The sequence below is a fragment of the Aythya marila genome (assembly GCF_965140915.1).
Source record: "Aythya marila genome assembly, chromosome: 6".
NCBI classification, from domain to species: domain Eukaryota; kingdom Metazoa; phylum Chordata; class Aves; order Anseriformes; family Anatidae; genus Aythya; species Aythya marila.
Genome location: NC_139047.1, coordinates 39,414,907 through 39,435,389, shown reverse-complemented (window position 1 = coordinate 39,435,389; position 20,483 = coordinate 39,414,907). Strand labels below are relative to the sequence as shown.

Below are 20,483 nucleotides of genomic sequence, written 5' to 3'. Positions count from 1 at the left end.
AGTAAATTTCAAATGTGCCCTGACAACAAGGTAAGAAAAGAAGGCTCAATCAATAACTTTTAAATACAGATTAAAATACTTTTTAGGATTAAATTTAAAAGGCTCAGGTTTTCAAATTACTTCAAGTTTCATGCTTTCTGTGCTTCATGCTTCAGAAAGAAGTTACTAATGGCACTATATGTGACTTGATACTGTATTGAGGAGAATACAGCATCTGAAGACTTCAGGGAATCAATAAATTCATTTGGAGAGAGTAGATCTGTCAAATAGGAAGAAACATGTGTTTTTAAAGGTGGGGAAAAAAAGACGTGAAACTTGCTATAATACAGTAGTACACTGTCTGCTCCGTAGAGTGAGCTAGTCGTAATGAAAAAGCTTTCTCTTCACAAAAAGCTGAAACCTGTGGTTTCATTGTTAATGAGAACATCTTTACTGAGGTGTACTGAAGATGACACTTAATTCGAAGCCACAAATCTCAAACGAAAGACTATTATGTTCTCAGCTACCCTGTGTCTGAAAAAAGCTGTGAAACTTTCTAGAAGAAGCTTCCAGTTTTGCATGTTTGGGTTTGGGGAAGAAGTAGGATCTAATTAGTTTTTAAAGCTACTGTTATCTTGGGATTTAAAAATCTAGAATGGCTAGCTTTTTCTGACTTGTGATGTCTTATTTTTAAAAAGAATGTAATACTTTTCCTTGAGAAGGAGATTTGTCCCCATTGAAAGTACAGATACACTTGACCATTGCTTCAGTTGAAAATTAATTTTCACACAGTACTTGAGATATGATATGGATAACACTATTAATTCTCTTTATAGTTTTAAGTAAACAATTAATGGCTATAACTAAACAAGTGGTTTAAGAGTAAAAAAAAATCTGCTGAACAGAAGGCAGTGTAATGTTTAGAGTAAATGCGAAGGAAAGAAGAGTTCTCAGAATCTGAACAGTATGATGATGGCGAGTTATTTTAATGGGTTATGTTTATGTTGTCATTATGGAAGTATTAGAGATTGGTGAATGTTACAGTTAGTAGAAGGATCATTATGGGTGATACCTAAAGTTTTGGAGTTTTTTGGGGGGAGTGAAAGAAAAACAAGGATCGAAGAAGATGTTAAACCATTCCTAAATCATGCTATCTAAAGTAGGTAGAAGTAAGGACTTAATAGGTTTTGAAAACTACCCCGTTTCTTTTCATGATAAGGATGTAGATATTGTCTTTGAGTTGTTAGATACGAGTATGAGGGTGAATTATAACAAATTTGGAGTGTTCCCCCCCCCCCCCCCCTTTCTTAAATTTACTCTCACAGAGGTGCAGACAAGTGTTGCTCACTGCCTCAGCTCTGGGCATTGGTGGCTCCCTTTGGAGCCGTCTGGTGCATGGCCCTTTTCTGACATGGAGCCAGTCAGGACTTGTCAGAGACTTCTGGATTCTTCTCACAGAGGCCACTCCTGCAGCCACTCTGCTAGCAAAACCTTTCCACATAAACTCAGTACACTGTCTTAGTGCAGTGCTATCTCCCAGATTTGGCAATATCTAAGTAAATTACTTTATCTGCCCCCTTAGCTCTTCTACATTGGTGTCTTTGTAGCACATTGTCTTAAAGATGTGTTCCTCTGTTTTTTTGTTGGGTTTTGTGTTCCCTAGTTTAGAACCTGTCTTAAATTTGGATGCAGTGTAGTGTCCTTATTCATACTTGATTCTTGTGTCATACACAGAGCAGGACTTCACTCTGTTTTTGAGCTAAGTCTGTTCCATGCAGTTGCCTCCTTGCATTGTATAGCTTGCCAGCCCACTTTACTACCACTAGAAAAACTGAGTGATTATCTAGTGATAACGAGATATGTGGGGGAATTTGAATGGTAGATGAGATAAGAAACACCTGAAATGTATATTGGTAGCAGATGTAGAATAGAACAAATTTTTTTGGGGAGGTGAGAGATGTGATATTAGAGCATCAGGTGAATAGCTGTAAGTCATAAAATAAACATTGTGGGTATGTATCCATGATTATCTGATGTTCCTAGCATTTGCAAGGCAAGCACAAAGGTAATGCCTGAATTGGTTCACCTTTATACTGCAGTCTACCTGAGTCCTAGTGTGATTTAGCTAGGGAAATTCTAGGGTGGCATTATGTATATAGGTTAAAGAAATGTAGAACTGAAACAGACAAATATGATTTTGTTGAATTCAGCGAAACTGATAGTTTATTCTGCATGGTGATCTTGTTTAAAAAAAAAAAAAAACCCACGATCTTACTAGGCATGTTTTGTTTTGAAAAATAAATAAGTTTAGATTTTATGTATATTATGAAAGCAGACGTTTTAAAATCAGATTTTTAACTGCTTTTTATTTCTTTTTAATATTTGAAGAATTTCAAACAAGTAGAGCAACAGAAAAGACATAGGATTTGGAGTTTTAATTTTGTTTTACAGTTCAGAGCAAGTAAAAATGGTACATTAGAGCACAGCCTAAACTCTATCAGTTTAATAAAGCGCGAGTTTAGAGCTCGTAGAGGGGTTATATATGATCCAGTTTAGATGTATTACAGAGGTGATGTCAAGGTGAAAACAGACTTACGGAATGGTTGGAAATCATTGATATTCTGACTCTGAGGCTGTAAATGGCACTGTGACAGATGGAGTCTTTGTCAAGGAAGAAAAATGGCAGCTCTGGAACATCATAGATGTTTTTGCTGAGCAGCTCAGCACACAGGCTGTGACCTTCTAGTGTTCAGGAGTTCCTGGTGTGCTTTAGTAAATTATCCTCTACTTTTATTCACTACAAGCAGATAAATAGTAGTTGTAATTCAGTACAATTTGGGATATTCCATAAGCTTGCTTTATAACAAGATTTTAAGTAATGTTTGAAGGTTGCATGCCAATTCTCCTTGAACACCCCAAAACAGCTTTTAACTAAGCACGTGTGTTAATAATTAAAGGCACATGTGTCTGTGTGTGTATATATACAGCTGCTAGTACAGCACTCAATGTTAAAATAATATACAAACTGTAAATTCTTTGTAATATGTTTTTAAACTACAAAGAGAAACAGTAAACTCAACAGTTTTAATTTTTACATTCTGTTTGTAGTGTCTGTATCTGTGATTTTCTTCAGGAAAATACAGAATTTTAAGATGTATTGAAGAAGCTGTTTCTGGTTAGTTTAGAGGAGACAAATATGGTTGATAAATTCCGTCTCATTTGTGAGTTCATGTTTTCCTTCTTTGATTTAAAAAAAAAAACCACAGGTATTTTTAGCAGTTGTCAGCATCTGATTCTGTATACTGTTGTTATGGTTTTGTCTGTATTGTAATCTGCTTCACTTAAATGTGTGAGGTTGCATCAGTACCCACAGAATGAGGGTTCACCTTTATCTGTAATTAATTAATTAAAAATGTGCCAAGTAGTGAAAGTTAAGCTTTGATATCCTATACTTAAGATACATGCACATTTGTCTAATATAAATAGTTATATACCAGAATCATATATTTCATATGTACAATAGGTGTGGATGTCTTAGAATCTGTTTTCTCAGTTAATCACTTGAATTAAGATTGGTTTCTAACACTTCTCTATAATCTTAGCATCCATATGCACTAGGTAGACACTAATAAATTCACTGATCTCAGTTGAGGTAGTATATAGTCTTGAGAGCCTGTGACATCTTGTAGAGGAAATGCTCAATTGGACAGCAAACCTGTATTATAGGGTAGTACGTTACTGTTAAACGTGCAGGCATTACACAACTGTAACCTGCCAGCAGTACTCTTTAGCCTACTTGACAATTGTTAAAATTATAGAAAGCAGTCACTGCTCATAACAGAAGAAAATGACCTAGCACTTTTAAGGGTTAAGGTTATTCTATTCAAGTTTTTCTTTCAACCTCTGAAGGTTGTACAACCTTAGCTCCTGAAGATAAGCCCACTATAATTAACCGTGTTTCTATCTATTCAGTTCCAGTCATTTTGAGATAGAGCATATACGGTGTTTTTGCGGAAAGACAGATGCTTTGTAACTGAAATCAAAGTGCTTTTGATAGTGTGTGATCCAAAATAGTCTTCATACATCTTTTTGTTAGAACATGATCATGCACAAATGAGAGTAAGACAGCCTCATACAATATGTGCCTGGAAGTTTATATTATATATCTAATATTTATGTATGCTTCATTGGGTTAAAAAATGGCTAGGTGGCCAGGCTCAGAGTCATGGTGAATGGAGCCAAATCCAGTCAGAGGCTGCTAGTGGTGTCTGCCAGGGCTCCGTACTGGGGTCAATTCTCTTCAGTATCTACATCAATGATCTGGATGAGGAGTTTGAGCGCACCCTCAGTTGGTTTGCAGACAATGCCAAATTAGGAGTGAGTGTTGATCTGCTCGAGGGTAGGAAGGCTCTGCAGAGGGATCTGGGTAGGCTGCACTGACGGACTGAGGCTAGCTGTATGAAGTTCAGCAAGGCCAAATGCCGGGTTTTGTTGTTTTTTTTTTGCACCTGGGGCACAACAGTCCCATGCATGCTACAGGCTGAAGAGTGACCGGAAGGGTGCCAGTTGAAAAGGGACCTGGGGTATTGGTGGAAAATCAGTTCAGTATGAGCCATCAGTATGCTCAGGTGTCCAAGAAGGCAAATATCATTCTGGCTTGTATCAGGAATAGTGTGGTTGGCAGGACTAGGGAATTGATTGTCCCACCTGTCAGCTCTGAAGCCACATGTCGAGTACAGCATTCAGCTCTGGGGTCCACAGTCTAAGAATTCTTAGAATGAGTCCAGAGGAGGGCCATGAAGATGATCAAGGGGCTGGAGCACCTCTCCTACAAAGTTGGGCTGAGGGAGTTGGGGTTCTTTAGCCTGGAGAAGAGAAGGTGCCAGGGAGACTTTATAGCGTCTTTTCAATACATAAAAGGGGCCTACAGGAAAGCTGGGGAGGGACTCTTTATCAAAGGGTGTAGTGATAGGACTAAGGGGAATGGTTTTAAACTGAAAGAAATTTAGATTAGACATGAGAAAGAAGTTCTTTACTCTGAGGGTAGTGAGGCACTGGGACAGGCTGCCCAGAGAAGCTGTGGATGTCCCATGCTAGAAGAGTTCAAGGCCAGGTTGGATGGGGCTTTGGGCAGCCTGGTCTAGTGGGGAGGTGTCCCTGTCCATGGCAAGGGGGCGGGGGTGGAATTACATGATGTTTGAAGTCCTTTCCAACCCTAACTATTCTGTGGTGCAGTGTTTCAGTATTTGTCTTGTAGAGCTGTGTATCTTTAGAAGTGAGAGAAACGGAAGGAAAAGTAATGCTATGTGTTTTATTACTTCCGCTCACAAAGCTCTCAATGGCATAAATGCTTGTTAACTGAAAAAGAGCTGGAGCCCATGTGAAGAGTGTTTAAACTTCTATGTTTTCAACTACATACCATGTTCATTATGGCAGCTATCCTGATGCTGTTCTTCTTGGGATGCACGATGATGATTTGATATGACTAGCTCCAGAGATGGTTAAGGCCATTTTCAGACATTTTATTATTTCTTCTCAAATTTTTAGTGATGTCTTGTGCCTTTTTGTGCGTTTTTGGTGTTCTGATGGCCAGCTTATGTATAAAATGATTTGTTTAATGCTCTCAAGATAAAACAAGAAAATAAATTACAACTTATCTTCATTAATTCCAACGGAGCTCTTTATGCAGTTTTGGTATACTAAAAATGACTAATTGGCTGTTTGTCTTTATGGAATTAGAGTTTTGGAATGTTTGTTTTTTGTTTTTCATATTTTTTCAACTACCTACCAAACAGCAGCAAACTGTTTTTTTTTTTTGTTTGTTTTTACTGCATGTTGATAAGACATTGGAGCTAACTTTATCGTGGCAGTATGGGAACAATATTTATTTGTAGCATTTCATTTAAAAAACAACTGAGGGAAGTGGGAAAAAAACAGTGGAGCATATTACTGATTTCAATAGTTTTCAAGTGAACTCAAAACAGTCTTGATAATCGTGGAGCTAGTGGTGTAAACAGGGTGCTTTTTATCTATAGGGCAGCTTATATCCCACAAAACCAAAATATGATAGCATTTAGATACATATAGAGAAAAATACCTTTTGTAATGTTTTAGTCTTTTTGTGGTCAGCACTAAGTAATTGCATTCACCATTCATCTTTTTGTGCACTAACATGTTTTGCGTAACAGATATGTACAGTTTATACTTATATGTACTGCTATTGATTTTGCTGGATTGTTTTACTTGGTTTCAGGATAATTTTTCATGTTGATGCAAAAGAATTGAATCTCTATTCATGTCAGAATTCTAACTTCTGTTCATGTTTGTTCATTAGATCAATTTAGAAAAGATTTTTTAGTAATGTGTATTATTCCTAGTATTAACTGGTATACAACTCTGGACATGGAAGTATAGTTTATGGTCCAAGTGACACTCAACTTTCATTAGATATTCCTACAGTTTTACAGAGAAGTAGAACTCCTTTGTCTCCTTAGCACTCATTGTTAATGCACCCTTGAAAGAAAAATCAATGCTGAGAGAACCCATGCAATAAGTAAAGAAATAAATTTTGTAAAACGAAGTATTGCCCGTAATGTTAACAAAATATTTTACAGTATTGCTGTACTTGAGCAGTGAAACTGGGAGGACATAGTAGTGAAAGGTTGAGGAAAAATGAGAGGACGAACAAACGATGCAAAAAGAAAGTGACACTGAGGTCTTGGTTTAATACATATGTATTCCAGGTTGATGGCTGATTTCATTAGCAAATCTCATTGTTATGCAATGTCTGTTCTTCTGCAGCAAAATGAATATTGTATTCTCAGAGGCTGTGTGTATGTGTATGTGATGTTATGGTGATAGATAAATTAAAGAATACGTATTTTTAGTTATTCTGATCTTTTAAAATTTACAAAAAATACCCTTATATTTTAAAATAGTTTTATATTTCAGTTTTCCAATAACCCGGTAACGGTAATTTTAATGGAAAATAGCAGTGTTCTCTCCCCTCCCCTTTCTCTGTGCATTTTTTTGCCATGCTTGCAACCTATGTGATCTTTTCCTGAAAATAACTAAATAACAATTAATACTAAGCTTACCATGTCAAAAAAAGAAAAAGTTTAACTGTTGCTCTCTGTACTGCTTTTTTAAAATTTCTGATAGTAACATGTGGAACATTGAAATAAACGTAATCTCAGTAAAATCTCAGCAGACATGATTCTTAATAATTTCCAGTATATTCCATAAAAATATTGAAGCGAACTGTGCTTATCATAAGATAAATCAGCTGTAATATGAAATGACATGTTTTAGTATACTGGAGGACAACAGGATCCTTAAGATGTATGCATTAGTTTCTTTTGGTAGTGAACAAGCTACTCTGTATCTTTTAATAAGGCATTTTGATATACACTATGCAAAAGGAGAGAGCACATGAGAAGGCATTGGTGCAGGAAAATTAAAATACACTGAGATAATTTAATTCAGGTATTTATGTGCTTTCAGAATTTATTCTGTATGTAGCTTTGTGGGGTCAAAATTCAGCAGAAAATGTATGAAATGCTACTGAAATAGAATTGGGGAATTTTGAATAGTTTTGTGACTAGTTCTGGGTAACGAACCATCATGAAGAAGTCTTTTGGGTACCATAGTAATGTAAAGAAGAGGCTGCAGTTTCTTTTTTTTTTTTTTTTTTTTGAATGCCTTTTATATGCATTCGAGCAATTCTGTTCTTACTTACTTATTTTAGAGATGTTTAGTAATGTTATAACATGGCTGGCTCTTTGTGAGTGGTAGTTCAGTAACTGCTGTGTTTATTCCAGGATACCATTTTAGAAATCAGATTGCTAGATGAAGTGTCTGTGTGTTCAGTAAATAATGAGAATGGAATGGTACTTTAAATGAAGCAAAATCATGAACAATAGACTGATATGTGTGACCAGAATGTGGAGTAGGTAGAACAAAGAGAAACTACCTGCTACCCTTCCTTTCCCCTTGGGAAGGGGAACCCCTTCCTCACCCTTTGCCTTGGTAGGGCTGTAACCAGCATAAAAATGCATCAGCTGATGGGTTTTAAAAGATTGTTTGGTGTGTTTTTTCTTGGTAGTAAGAAACTAATTGAAATGAGATGATGATCCATCTCCTGCTGCATCTTGATGTTTGCCATTGTAGAGAACAATGTCAATGTCTGGTGTTACCCCATGTAATAATGGCACCCAAGTGTACTTTTTCTTAGTAGCATATGTGGGGAACAATGATATGAAGGCTTGTGAATGTGGTCAGAATCTCACTCCTAAGACTTGCTTTGGTATGTGATAATGTGAATGGCTCTTCGGTGTAAAATGTGGTTGAGACTTGGCACGGGACAGGTAGGATGAGGAAAGATTTCGTCTCCCTTCTTTCTGTAGCTTAGTTGGAGATACTTTTATTAACTCCTTAAGTTTTCTTGAGGAGGAAGATGTTTTAGAAGTTCTGGTGCCATGCCCCAGAAGACAATTGCTGAAAGTAATGAATTGTCCTGTTTGCCCTGTCATGTGTATTACTCACTCATCCATACAGCAACTGTCAAAGGATTCTGGCTAAAATTGCCAGAAGTAAAACATAGACCAATACTGTATGTGGAACCTTCAGAAATTAATTTATTGATTTAATGCATTACAGAGATGACTGCAGGGAGTTCCTGTTCTCCAAAGCTATTGCTGCAGATTGAATTTACAGATGATACTGAATTTAGGTGTTGTTTTTATGTTCATAAACATCCACTGTTTTAAATATGCTTCTGTTTTAAAGTTATCTGTAATTATCTGTAATTAATCCATACCCTGGATCCAGGGTATGATGCAAAATGCAGATCTCTGGCTTTATTGGCATTCAGTATAGGTTGCGTAGAGATTACCTGTTCTTCTTTCAGATGAACATAAGCAACATTCGTTGCCTAACTGTTTTTACTTTTCATTATCAAAGGATAAGCTATGGTGTTTTAAATCAAAACTTGTGTTGAAATAGAGCTACTAGAATGACATGGGTAGTTATAGATAGGCTCATATTTCTTCTGGAGTTGATATTTGTTTGATACAGTTTTGAGATGATTCTTGTAGTTTGTAGCAGTAGGATTTCTAACTTTTTGAAATCTCTTTGACAGGAGACATAGCTTCCACGAAAGGAGACACAGCTCTGCAAAAAGTTCTTAATGTTACTTATTAAAACAAACAAAAAAACCCCAACCAAACAAAAACCAGCAAAAGGATTTTGTATTCTCTTTATGACCATAGAATTAATTCCTGTTCTGTGTGTGTGTGTGTATATACATATATACATATAAGTGTGTGTGTGTATATATATATATATGTACATGTTCTTTTCTTGAGCTTATTTTTAACATTATTATTAGAAACTTCTTGATCTGTTCCTGGCTTTGTTTCCTCACACATGTTATGTTGCTGTTTTCCCTAGTTTTTTGTTCATGCTGCTAAGAGGGAAAGATAATTAATGTTCAGTTTTGTGCGTTTCCCCTAGTATGTAAATAATCTTTTATCTTACAACGTGCTACCATTCAAGCCCTTGTGCTGTTGCTCTAGGGTACTTCAGCAGTTTTCGTTGTATGCACCTGCTGTACAATAAATTGACTCAATTTATCCCTTAGATAAGTTCTGCCTCCTGTCAGTTGGCCAAATAGTTTATTCCAGTTGCTCAGAGATAGCAAGCGTTTTCTTCCATTTCTTTCATTAGTCAAGGTGGTTTTGGGTGGGTGGATGTTGTTTCTTTGTTTGGGCTGGAGGTCTTTTTTTTCCCCTATTATCCTAGGCCCCCTTCAGTTCCACTGTGAAAATCTTTTTTTTTTTTTAACTGAAGATTCTTGAAGTTACTTTTTTTTTTTTTTTTTAAAAAAAAAGATTCTGGGTAGGGAACCTCCCCCTCCCCCATTGGATCATTGCAATATGCGTAGTCCACGTGTGATGAATTTTTGGGGGGAGGCAGCTTAGGAAAAAAAGGCGTTAAGGTACTTCTCTTTCAAAATCATATTCAGTTAATTTTGATAATTTCTCAATATTATTGGCAGATTTTACTTTAATTTTTTATTTGAGATTAGTGCTGAAATGCTTACACAGTAATTCGCATTTGTTTTTCTCAGTTTCAGATTCAGTTGTGATTCAGGTTATCATTTCAGAGCATTTTCTCATACCAAAACAACTTTGTGAGCAGGTTTAATTGCATGCATATGTGTACATAAGGACAATTTAAGGGAAAATAAATTGCAACTGTGGCTTGGCTTAGAAATGAAAACAATGAGGTACAGCATTGACATCTATCTAATATTGCGGAAAAACATTCTTTCATGATTCAGAGTTATTTTTACATTTTCTTATGCCTTGTCAACTCATGTAATTAAAATACAGACACACATTTTAATAAAACCGTGTATTTCACCTAGGCTGATTTTTGCTTCTGTGAGCATGCGTGTTTACTGTTGATCCAAGTGCTCCACCTGCCTTTCAGTTTGTTTACCAGGAAATCAAGATGTGTAAACTGCAGGAAGTACTATTTGACCCTCTCCGACAGTATCTCATTACAATAATTGCTAATCTCTGAGTAAGACAGCCATGTTTTGTGTGTAACACAGAGGGAGGTTGTGGTAGATTATAGATGCTTCTTGAAGTACAGCTTTGTAGATGCTTGCTTGCATTTTGTTTTCAGGGTAGCTTTTGCCAATAAACATCTGATGACCTTTGGGCTCAGCAAAGCTCGAGCACAATAGCTTATGTTCTTTTCTTCCTTCCGTGACCGAGGGGAAAAAAAACACCACCAACAACAAAAAAACCTACGGCTTGTTTTGGAGCGCTGTCATTGCTCTTTAGCGACAGGATAATGGCTACTTCCTGATTAAATCACTCTCCACAGTAAGCTGTTAATATTCTGTATCTGTTCTTCTCTATTGCCAAGTTTTAAGTGCTTTTCTTCTGTGCTTCCGTCCCCCTTTCTTTCCCCCCATTTAATAGTTTGAAATGTTTACAGATTGAAGAAAGAATATTTAGAGTTGTAACTTAAAAATTTTCAGTCTAAGACAACTATTGCTGTTTCGTAATGCTTATCTGACAGTAGTGATAAGAAAATATACCTGATTTGCATGAGATTTTTAAAAAGGAAAATCATTAAAGTCAGTTTAGGTGTTTGTGTTGAAAAACAACTGGCATTAACTTTGAAAAATCCCAACATTCATTGGACAAACACAGAGACATAAAATGCATATGTGTCATGCATATTCATAGTTTGTTTTTATCATTTGCAGAAGTGTTTCATGTCTAACATAAACCTAGTTTTTGAATAAAACAACCTTTTGGTCTCCTTTTTTGATTGTATAAGAAATGTTTTAATGTTCTGCATTTATTAGAACTGATGGGTTTTTCCTTCAAGTAATTTCTCTTTTTTGCTGATGAGGACTAGGTGGGTGTGTGACAGCTTTCACTCAGTGTACAGGTCCGGTTTTATTTTGCTTTGGAGTATTCATCTAAGAGACTTCATACTGTAAAGTGATAGTTACAGTACAGTTGTGTTATTCTGCTTTGTTAAGTGGGTCAAAATGATTTTAAGGCTGGTCTTATTTTATAAGAGTGTTAATGGCATAGAATTTTTCATAGAGTTCTAGGTACTGCGGTACGCTTTCAGAAGCTCTATATTAAAAATATGAATTCCCATTTTTGTTCTTTTGTCAAAGTTTAGAAAGGTGCTAAGGCAAATTTTGCAGTTGCAGAATACGTGCCAAAATAATATTGTGCTCTTGATACTAAAGATTTCTTGTCCATCAAAACATGCCATATCATCCTCCATAGGGTTTGCACTCCTGTGGTGCCTAGACAGCTTTTTTTTTTTTTTTTTTTTTTTTTTTTATACCCCTGGACAGTTCTTACCAATGTCCTACAATTCTGATGTTGCAAAAACATCTCCCTTGTTTCTCCTAATCTTTTAGTGCACTCTGTGACTATAGATCCTCATAAATGTAAAGCATGGTGTCTCATGGCTGAATTTGTTGGCTCAAAGCTTCGTGCTTCCTTTCTGGACAAAACCGGATTCCTGTGGGACAGGAGGGACAGCCCTGATGGCTGCTGGAGCTGCTGGTTCGCGGGCTGCCTTTCTGTGTAGAGGGAAGCACAGGGAACAGACACTCTGAGACAGGGATAGAGTTGCTCGTGCTACGTGTGGAAGGACAGATCCTGATCTGGGCTGCAGCCATGGGCCCTGGCCACCTTTTGTTGCCGTCCTATTGAGGTGAATGCTGTGTAGCAGGAGTTAGTGCTGCTTTGGTTGCATTCTGCCTTATTCCTGCCAAAGAGCTGCAGTCTTACCTGTTATTCCGATGTGTCCATGATGTCCTGGCTTACATCTACAGTGTGCCTTCAAATTTTGAAAGAATGGTTTATGGGAATACTGTGTATCGTTATTTGTCTTTAAGTGATTGCCAAGCTTTGCCAAGAAACAACAATTGATACAGCTAAAATGGTCTTCTGTATTTTAACTCTTTAATAATGGAGGAAAATTGAATGTTTAGCGTTCGTATTTGTTAGGTGCCTGAAATCTAGTACTTCTCTTTTTGTAGATGGCGATATAGGTGGTTTACTGTCTTCTCCAGTATGTAGAGTCAAAAATATGATCTGTCAGTTTTTTTTTTTGTTTCTAGCCACTTCCTTTAAGTGTGTAAATAGCATGAAAATGTCAGATTTTTATCTGCATAATTTGTAAGAATAGTATTGTGAGTGGGGCTGGTAAAGGGTAGTCTACTGACATGGTAATAGCTGCTGTGGCTTCTGTTGAGGCTTGTTTTTATTTCTTTGTACTTTAAGAACTTGTTATTACTCCTTCTAGTTATTCTGTTTAGGTAAACTTGAGTGGGCTTGTTTTTGCGTAAATGCTTCAGTGCATTTCAAGATCTTAGTGCCTTAAAAGTGGAAGAAACGATGAAAAAATAGCCGAAGAAGAACATTTTGGAAATGAGGGTGGATACCAATGATGAAGTGTATTTAAATGTATGTATGAAGTTGTATTACAGAGTACTTCCTTCTAAAACTGGTTCTGGAATCCTGAAGAACTACATGCACAGAACAACATGTAAATGCAGATACCATTTCTCTGTGTCTCAGCCTTGCTGCCTCAGTCTGTTACTGAGAACCATTGCATTCCTGTTAGATGACACCAAAGGTGCCATAAGTGTGCAAAATTGAGGAATTAGCATGCCTCAGTGATAATTTTATTAGTCATGGTGCCAAAACTCACTTAATGGCATGAGAAGCATACACATTTCATCACTGTCCTGTGGTAAAGGGGTAAAGTTATTCTGTAACTTGCATTGCAGAACTGAAGGTACAATTTTGAATTTTGTGCTCGCATGCTCTCAGTAATGAAATTTGGTGATATTCTAAAACAAAGTCAAAGCCCTTGCAAGGCCTAAGGCTATTCAAAAGATTTGATTCTGTTTCTGGAACTCTGACTTGGTATATGAGAACTCGTCGGAGAATGCTGGTTGTTTTAGTTCTAGCAGTTTTTAGGGATAAAGTATCTTGCCCTTCCTGTTTGTTTGACTACATGATGTATTGTGTAGTCTGTAAGTTTAGGACTGCAGGACAAAAGGTATCCTGTTCTGTATCTTTATTCTTTGAAAGATTTACAGAGGAGCATCCACAAATTTATCCGTTTTGTTTACTTTGACTTCTGTGGAGTTCATGTACACTGACAGATACCTGAGTTTGCAGTGCAAAACATTATTTCTTTCCAGAAGAATTGAGTTGTGGGGGCCTCTTTTCCTTATGTTATGCATTTGGATTTCTCTGTCCACTCTTTTTCCAAACTTGAAGCAGAAGAATAACAGGTGGGCAAAATATGGTGCTTGTGGTAAGTTTTTTTGAAAGCTTTTCTGTATGTGTATGTTAGAGCAGATGCGTAGTTTTCATGAAGTTATCCTTTGTGTTAGTGCCTTTTACCATTCTTGAGAGATGATAAGCAAGGTTCAATTAGGGAAATACTGGCATGTTTGACAAAAGCATGAATTTCAATACTTTTATTTTTATTAATGCCCAGGTGTACCTGTGGCAGCTTTTGACATCAAAGATTCAGCAGGATGTTTCCTCAGTAAATTTTCTTTAAGCTCTGTTGGTTCCTGTACTTGGAGCTGAGCCTGGATTTAGAGCTTGAGTAGAAGTAGAACTGGGGGTGGAGGAACGTGGTAGAGTGATCCAGAGGTCGGGTGTTTTGCAACAGCGATAAACTGGAACTAAGTTTTTAAGCAAGCCACCAGAAGTTGCTGAAGAATGATTCCCAAAAAATCTCTCCCAGAAGTTCTCTAAAGAAGCCTGGTTAACTGCTGCAATGACTCCTGTGATTCTGTCAGCTGTCCCCGTTTGCTGCATTCTGTCATAGGCAAGGTCAAAAACCTGTAGTAGGCTTTGTGGAGTCCGATTGTGTATGTGACTTTTTCACTTGTCTTCAATTTCATTTAAAAATGGGTTATTTTGTAATTAGTGCTCCTTCCACTTGTTACTTACTTACCATTATATGCAAGAAATTCTACTTTATTCTAACCAAGATACAATTTTAATTTTTAAACTGTTATTTCCTCCTTTACTTCTTTCTGCCTTGTCCAGAAGGATAAAGTGGACAAAATCATAAGGCAGTGCTGTCCTAAACCCTTGGTATGTCAGCTACTGTTAGGTGTTAATAGTTAAATTTTAATTGTTCTTCTTCCCTCTAACCACACTCAATGATAGCATTTACCAGCTAAAAATACTGGCTGCAGGATACTCTTATTTCATCGGTCCTGAACAAAGCTTGTTGGAGTGCCCCATGAATGGATTAGGTGACTTTGGAAGTATGGTATTCTTTCGCACTTAAAATTAGGAGTAGGGACTTAGAGGGAAGAGTGATTCTTCTCTGTTTTTTTTTTCAGCATAAATGGTATTCAGGTTTTCTCTGCTGAAGTGTAAAATACTGGAGGAAAAATTAGAATGTAGGATGTAGAGGAAAGATGAACTTTTTCATTAGACATCTGCAAAATACTACTCATCAGTCCTGTTTCTCTGCTTCTATTAATATTTTTTAACCTGGGACCTGCATTGTAAATTCACCCCTGGGTCAGAGTTACTTTACGGAGAAGCAGGCTTACTCTAGGAAGGAAGCCCATAGGAGGAATACATGCATATTCATAGATTTAAATCAAAGTTACCTGGTTTGTAAAAAGCAATGACACAAGTGTTGTCTATAGGTCATGCCAAAAGAGAAGTAATGCGTTGTTATTTAAGCTTAGTTTCCAAAATCACCTGATTTTCATGTTACTGGGTAAATTAGGCACACATTTGTTGTGTAGCTCAAAATTAGAGGAACTACTATATTTGATACCATATTTTTGAACACATACAATAAAAAGGAATAAAAACCAGGCTTACAAATGCCTGAAATGCTACAAATGATCTTTATGCTTCTTCATCTTAACATTCTGATTTTTGCAGTGATCCCCAGAAACACAATTTTTGTTGGGAAGAGCTAATTAATAACTTTTTATTTTTAAGAAAATAGAACCAAAACACAAAACCACAAAAAACAACAGACCAGACCATGTTTAGTGAACTTGCTCACTTGAAATTTATTTTCTGTGGTTCTTCAACACTTACTTTCTGTTGTTCACACTACTATTGACATAGGATTTTTGATGTTGATACCTGTTAGCTCTCTGTTTCAGGTCTATCTGGAGAAAGAATCTTTTGTTATATATTTAGAAAATGTAATGTGTATCAGTTCAGAAATACTGAATAATAGTTTAATTTTGAAAATTACCTATATATACAGTTTGTTCAATGTCTTCACAAACTTTAGTATAAACCTCTCTTCTGCAAAACAAGATACCATAACACTAGAATCTAATGCAGAACAGATTATCTGAGTCTCACAATCAGGATTAAAAAAAAAAAAAAAGTTTATGCGAGGAATGGAACATTGCCTTCTTTACACATAAACTGAAAATGTGATTTTAATCTGCTTAAGGTGAACTGTCTTACACAAAAATACAGTCCTTAAAAAGTGATGTTCATCCCAAGTCAGTATAAAATGCTGAACAAGAGGTTTGTTAAAACATCCAAGAGGTCTGTTAAAACATCAGTTCTGAAATAATGATGGTATTTTTATTTTTTTTTATTATTATTATGACAGCCTCTGCAGTCCTCACAGGGTTGAGATTCTGCATCCAGTTAAGGTGGTGCCAATATTTACTTGCTTTTTCAAATCTGCATAGCAATGTTGAAATACAAACGTGTCAATGGCTATCATCTCTATTTTTATCTGTGATCCTTAACATTGTCTCCTCAGAACTTCCGCGTATCATCCTGCTCCTAGTATCTGAAGCATGAGTGCTATTCTTCCTAACCTGGAAAAGTTGTACAGCTGCTCAATTGGCAGAAGTAAATTATATGATGAGTCCTTTTCTTGCCACCTAATTGAGTTTACCTTGTCATAGTCTAAATGTGTAAAAGATGGAGTAAATGAAAATGCATTTTTGAAATGACATATTTTATTCTGAATCTATTTAAAATGCCCACTGTATGTTACCAAAATAATGGAATGGCCACTGATTCCATGTTAAGTTTCCATTTTCCCTGAGCCAGATCTCATTCATTTAGGCCAATCTTAGGGAGCTGCATTTGATTTAGGTCGTTTTTAGTATGTTGACTTAGGTGGGTAAGGGCTGTTAAAACAAATGTTTGCAGAATTGTGATGTGGTATATTTGTGTTATTACAGTTATCATTGCTGCTATGGATTCTTACGCAGTAAACAGTGAGTTGTTACATCAATGATCAAATTTGGCCTGATATTACGGGGGGGGGGGGAGAGGGGTCGGAGCTGTAAAGGCTTCAGGGCATGATGCAGGAATGCACCATGTGCCTTGCACAGCATAGCTATCTAACAATAATACATTAAGGTTATTTGTGGAGTTTCTTTGTGGTTAATATGATACTAAAGAAACGTAAGACAAACCTGCTGTTAATTTACTAAAAATAAAACTGTTAGTGTTTCATTCCTTAGTTTTATGTGAATTGCTCAAAGAAAATTATCAAAAGTCACATAATTATACTGAAGATGTCTTTAAGATTTGTACAGCATTCAAGACATGAAGTGAATCTCACTAACTTTATCAGCAGTTTCATTTGAGTTTAAAGACCTCAGGTGCCTAAAACACATTAGTAGTAGTAGACTGCACATTGTGAGTTTTATGAGTAGATCTTGTCATTAGAACTGGGAACATCACTGTGTGCCTTTTGCATCTGCAGCTTGTATATAATGCACTGCACCCATTCCTGTAGCTGCTACTCTTCCTTCTCTGAGAGTCTTTGGTCAGGGTGGTACTTTGTTGTATTTTTTGGCATACCACTGTTTTTATATTTTTGTTTGTCTTTGGTTCTGTGTCCTTTGTGACATGGTAGTGCAGAACCCACAGGTGCTGCTTGGCATGCTTGCTCACCGCCTGGCCAGCATTCTCACTCTGCACTGCGTTGACCCTCTTTGTGCTGACCTGTTAGGGTTCTGCCCAACTACAAAGGGTAAGAGTTAGATTTTCAATTTTAGTTCATACAACGGAGCTATGTTCCGAATTTGTGATGAACTTGGCTGTGCTGGAGTGTCTGTTCTGAGAGAGGCTGATGTGCTTCCCTTACACAGCTGTAAAATCTTTAAGCATTACAACACATGTGTTGACTCTAGCAATAGCCACGGACTGGTGATATGTTGTGAAAATGACCAAATACCTTGCTCTGTTGGCAAGGTAATACTGAATGCTGTGGGAGTCTGCTCCTGGTTGCTGTCAAATAGTTGTTATAAATTTCACTTGGATGTTGAAGAAGTCCAAAAATTATTTTTACTTTTGCACTTTTAACTTCTTGACTGTGTTCAAGGTAATAGTTAAAATAACGAAGTAATATATAAGTGTGTAGAGGCTAAACTGGAAGTTTTAAGTGTGTGCATCTACTTTTTGGATGTTTTTCAAGACTAGCTTCATAGTATTTGGGCATCCAACTAATGTTGACAGGATACTATTATATCAATGATCACATCCATTCAAGGGAGTTACTTCTTCAAGAGAGTATAAAGAGAGAGTATACCCTCTTCACTTAAGAGAGTATGTATTTTTTTCTGTGGTAGTGTACATTTCAGCAGAGGTTTTGAGCATGGAATTGGTAGGTAATTCAGTTTTTAAAAATTTCAGCTCATTAAATGTGAAAATGATTTAGTTCGTGCTTCCCGTAGTAGAACTTCAGCTATGTTTAGTATTCTATGTTTATGAAACATTCTCTGTTTATCAGTAATGTTTTTCCTGTTTCTTTTTTTTAATCGGATTTTTGTTTTCTAGTGAAAAGCTGCACATGCTTTTAGAGAGATTGCCTTCTGTTTTCACTGAGTAAAGTTGCATTCATAAATATTATTTGCCATGGTGAACTTTGGGAAAATAACTGGAGTTTCAAGCAAGGCATTTAGAAGGACTGACACAAATCACTATGTGTGGAAGAGAATAATAATAAAAAAAAATCAGTTTTACTTACTCAGTTTCTCGTTTACAAATATAAGTGTTTAAAAAGCAATCATGAAACTTTACCATAAGTATTGACTGGCAAAATACAGTAAAATGTAGTAAACGTTTAATATATGCTCTCAAGCTTAAAAAGAATACAGATCTGTTGTAGCTGGTATGAGCTCTTTAGCCATAGAACATATTAGGTCTACCGTGTAATTATTGCTGATCCTGATTAATGGCTCTCAGGGATTATCTTTTTTGGTTTCAACCATCTGCTGTGGTTTAGTGTAATAAACTAACTAAACAGAAATAAGGTTTGACTTAATTTGAAAGCAAAAATACATGTATCTAGGAAGAGTTTAATTTCTTCATCTCAAAATTTAACAAATACCAATATTCTATTTATTCTATTTAAACTTAAACAAAAACTTAGCTGAATTAAAGGTTGAAATTGCAATCCCTAAAGAAAACACCTCCCCATCAAACAAATAAGAGTCCCTGTCCACCCCAAATCCAAAAAACACAACATTATAGAAAACCAAAACCCCTACAAACTAATACCAAACATTAAAAGAACAGCTTTTATTATTTTTGTTCTCCAGTCTTAATTGGTGCTGTATTGCCAGTTCAGAGAGGTAGCTTATGTTGGTAAAAAGCCTACCAACTATAGAGACATCCATTTCTGTATTTAAAAGAAAAAAAAATCTTAATTTACCAAGCATGTCTTCCCATTTGTAGCAGAAATGCTGAGTGCTAATGGGTAGTTTCTAACTGTTCTTATTTACAAAATATATTAGATGGTAAATATTTTAATAATGAATTGTAACATGCAACATGAGAGCAACACTGCAGAAATTAGAGAGCTTTGGATGTCTTTGTTAGGAAACACGAGTGAAATACCAAGTCTGAATCCTGAATTCTGAATGTAGCACATTGAAACTTAGAAACACCTTTCCTTTTACAAGTGATTACTGTAATAATGCCATTATGGTGTGTTTCTGATTTCTCTTAAGCCATTTGTGTATATATAGTAAATTCACTGTAGCCATACTTAAAACAGTGAATACCAAAAGACAACAAAACCGTAGGTTTCTGTACAAAGACTACTTGTTGGCCTCACCTAAATTTGGTCATTCCATAGAGACTTAGAAGTACTTTATTTTCATTTATATCTTTTTTTTTTCTTTTGATTTCTGTATGTATACTAAAAATGATTTTTTTGTAGTGTGAAATAATGCATGTGAATGCTACATACTTAAACTATGAAAAGTTTTTTATTATAAATATAGGAAAAATATGAAATTTAATGAACATGTTATAATATTTAAAGCATACAGTAGTTAATTTGTTCTTTATTAAAAGTATTTCTTCTTTAACTGTAGATAGAAAGTTTTAATCAGAAAAAAGTATGTATTTAGGTGTCCTGGAATTTAAAAAGAAAAAAAAAAAGATTTACAATGCTTAGTAGTATTTGGCTTTGAAAATGTCTTTGAAGGAAAATGTTTTAATTATAACTACTGTTCTAAAGCAAAAGGTTATAGCCCTCATATTCAGTAAAGTAATACTTTTTTCCATATCAATGTAACCAGTTGATTATTTTTTTTATATATTTGCAGATAGAATAAATTCTTCTGAATGCTTGAAAATTCTGAATGATAAACTGGGGAGTAAAGAACAAAATCAGTGAAGTCTTCCAGTGCTTTTATCTGTAGAGTGTTTTTTTGTTATGTAAACGGTGGGCAGCTCTAGATGGTATACTATAGTTCCCTTGTTGGCAGGTTTTTCACTTCATTTCTTATGTCTTGCTATCTAGCAAAGTCTAGAGACCTTACTCAGTCCAAAATTGCCACATATAAGAAAAAAACAGTGATAAATAACTTGATTTACTTAAATGGCATTGTTTGTATTTCCTTTGGCTTTTTAAGATGCAGCTTAAGTGACTGAGAAGAACAAAGATGTTGTATC

The 20,483-nt window shown here is 35.9% G+C and overlaps 1 protein-coding gene across 17 annotated transcripts in view; it reads left to right on the top strand.

Annotated features, from left to right (window-relative positions):
- The window catches only part of BAZ2B (bromodomain adjacent to zinc finger domain 2B), a 126,387-nt gene that overhangs the window by 34,045 nt on the left and 71,859 nt on the right, over positions 1–20,483 (top strand). The window lies entirely within an intron of this gene.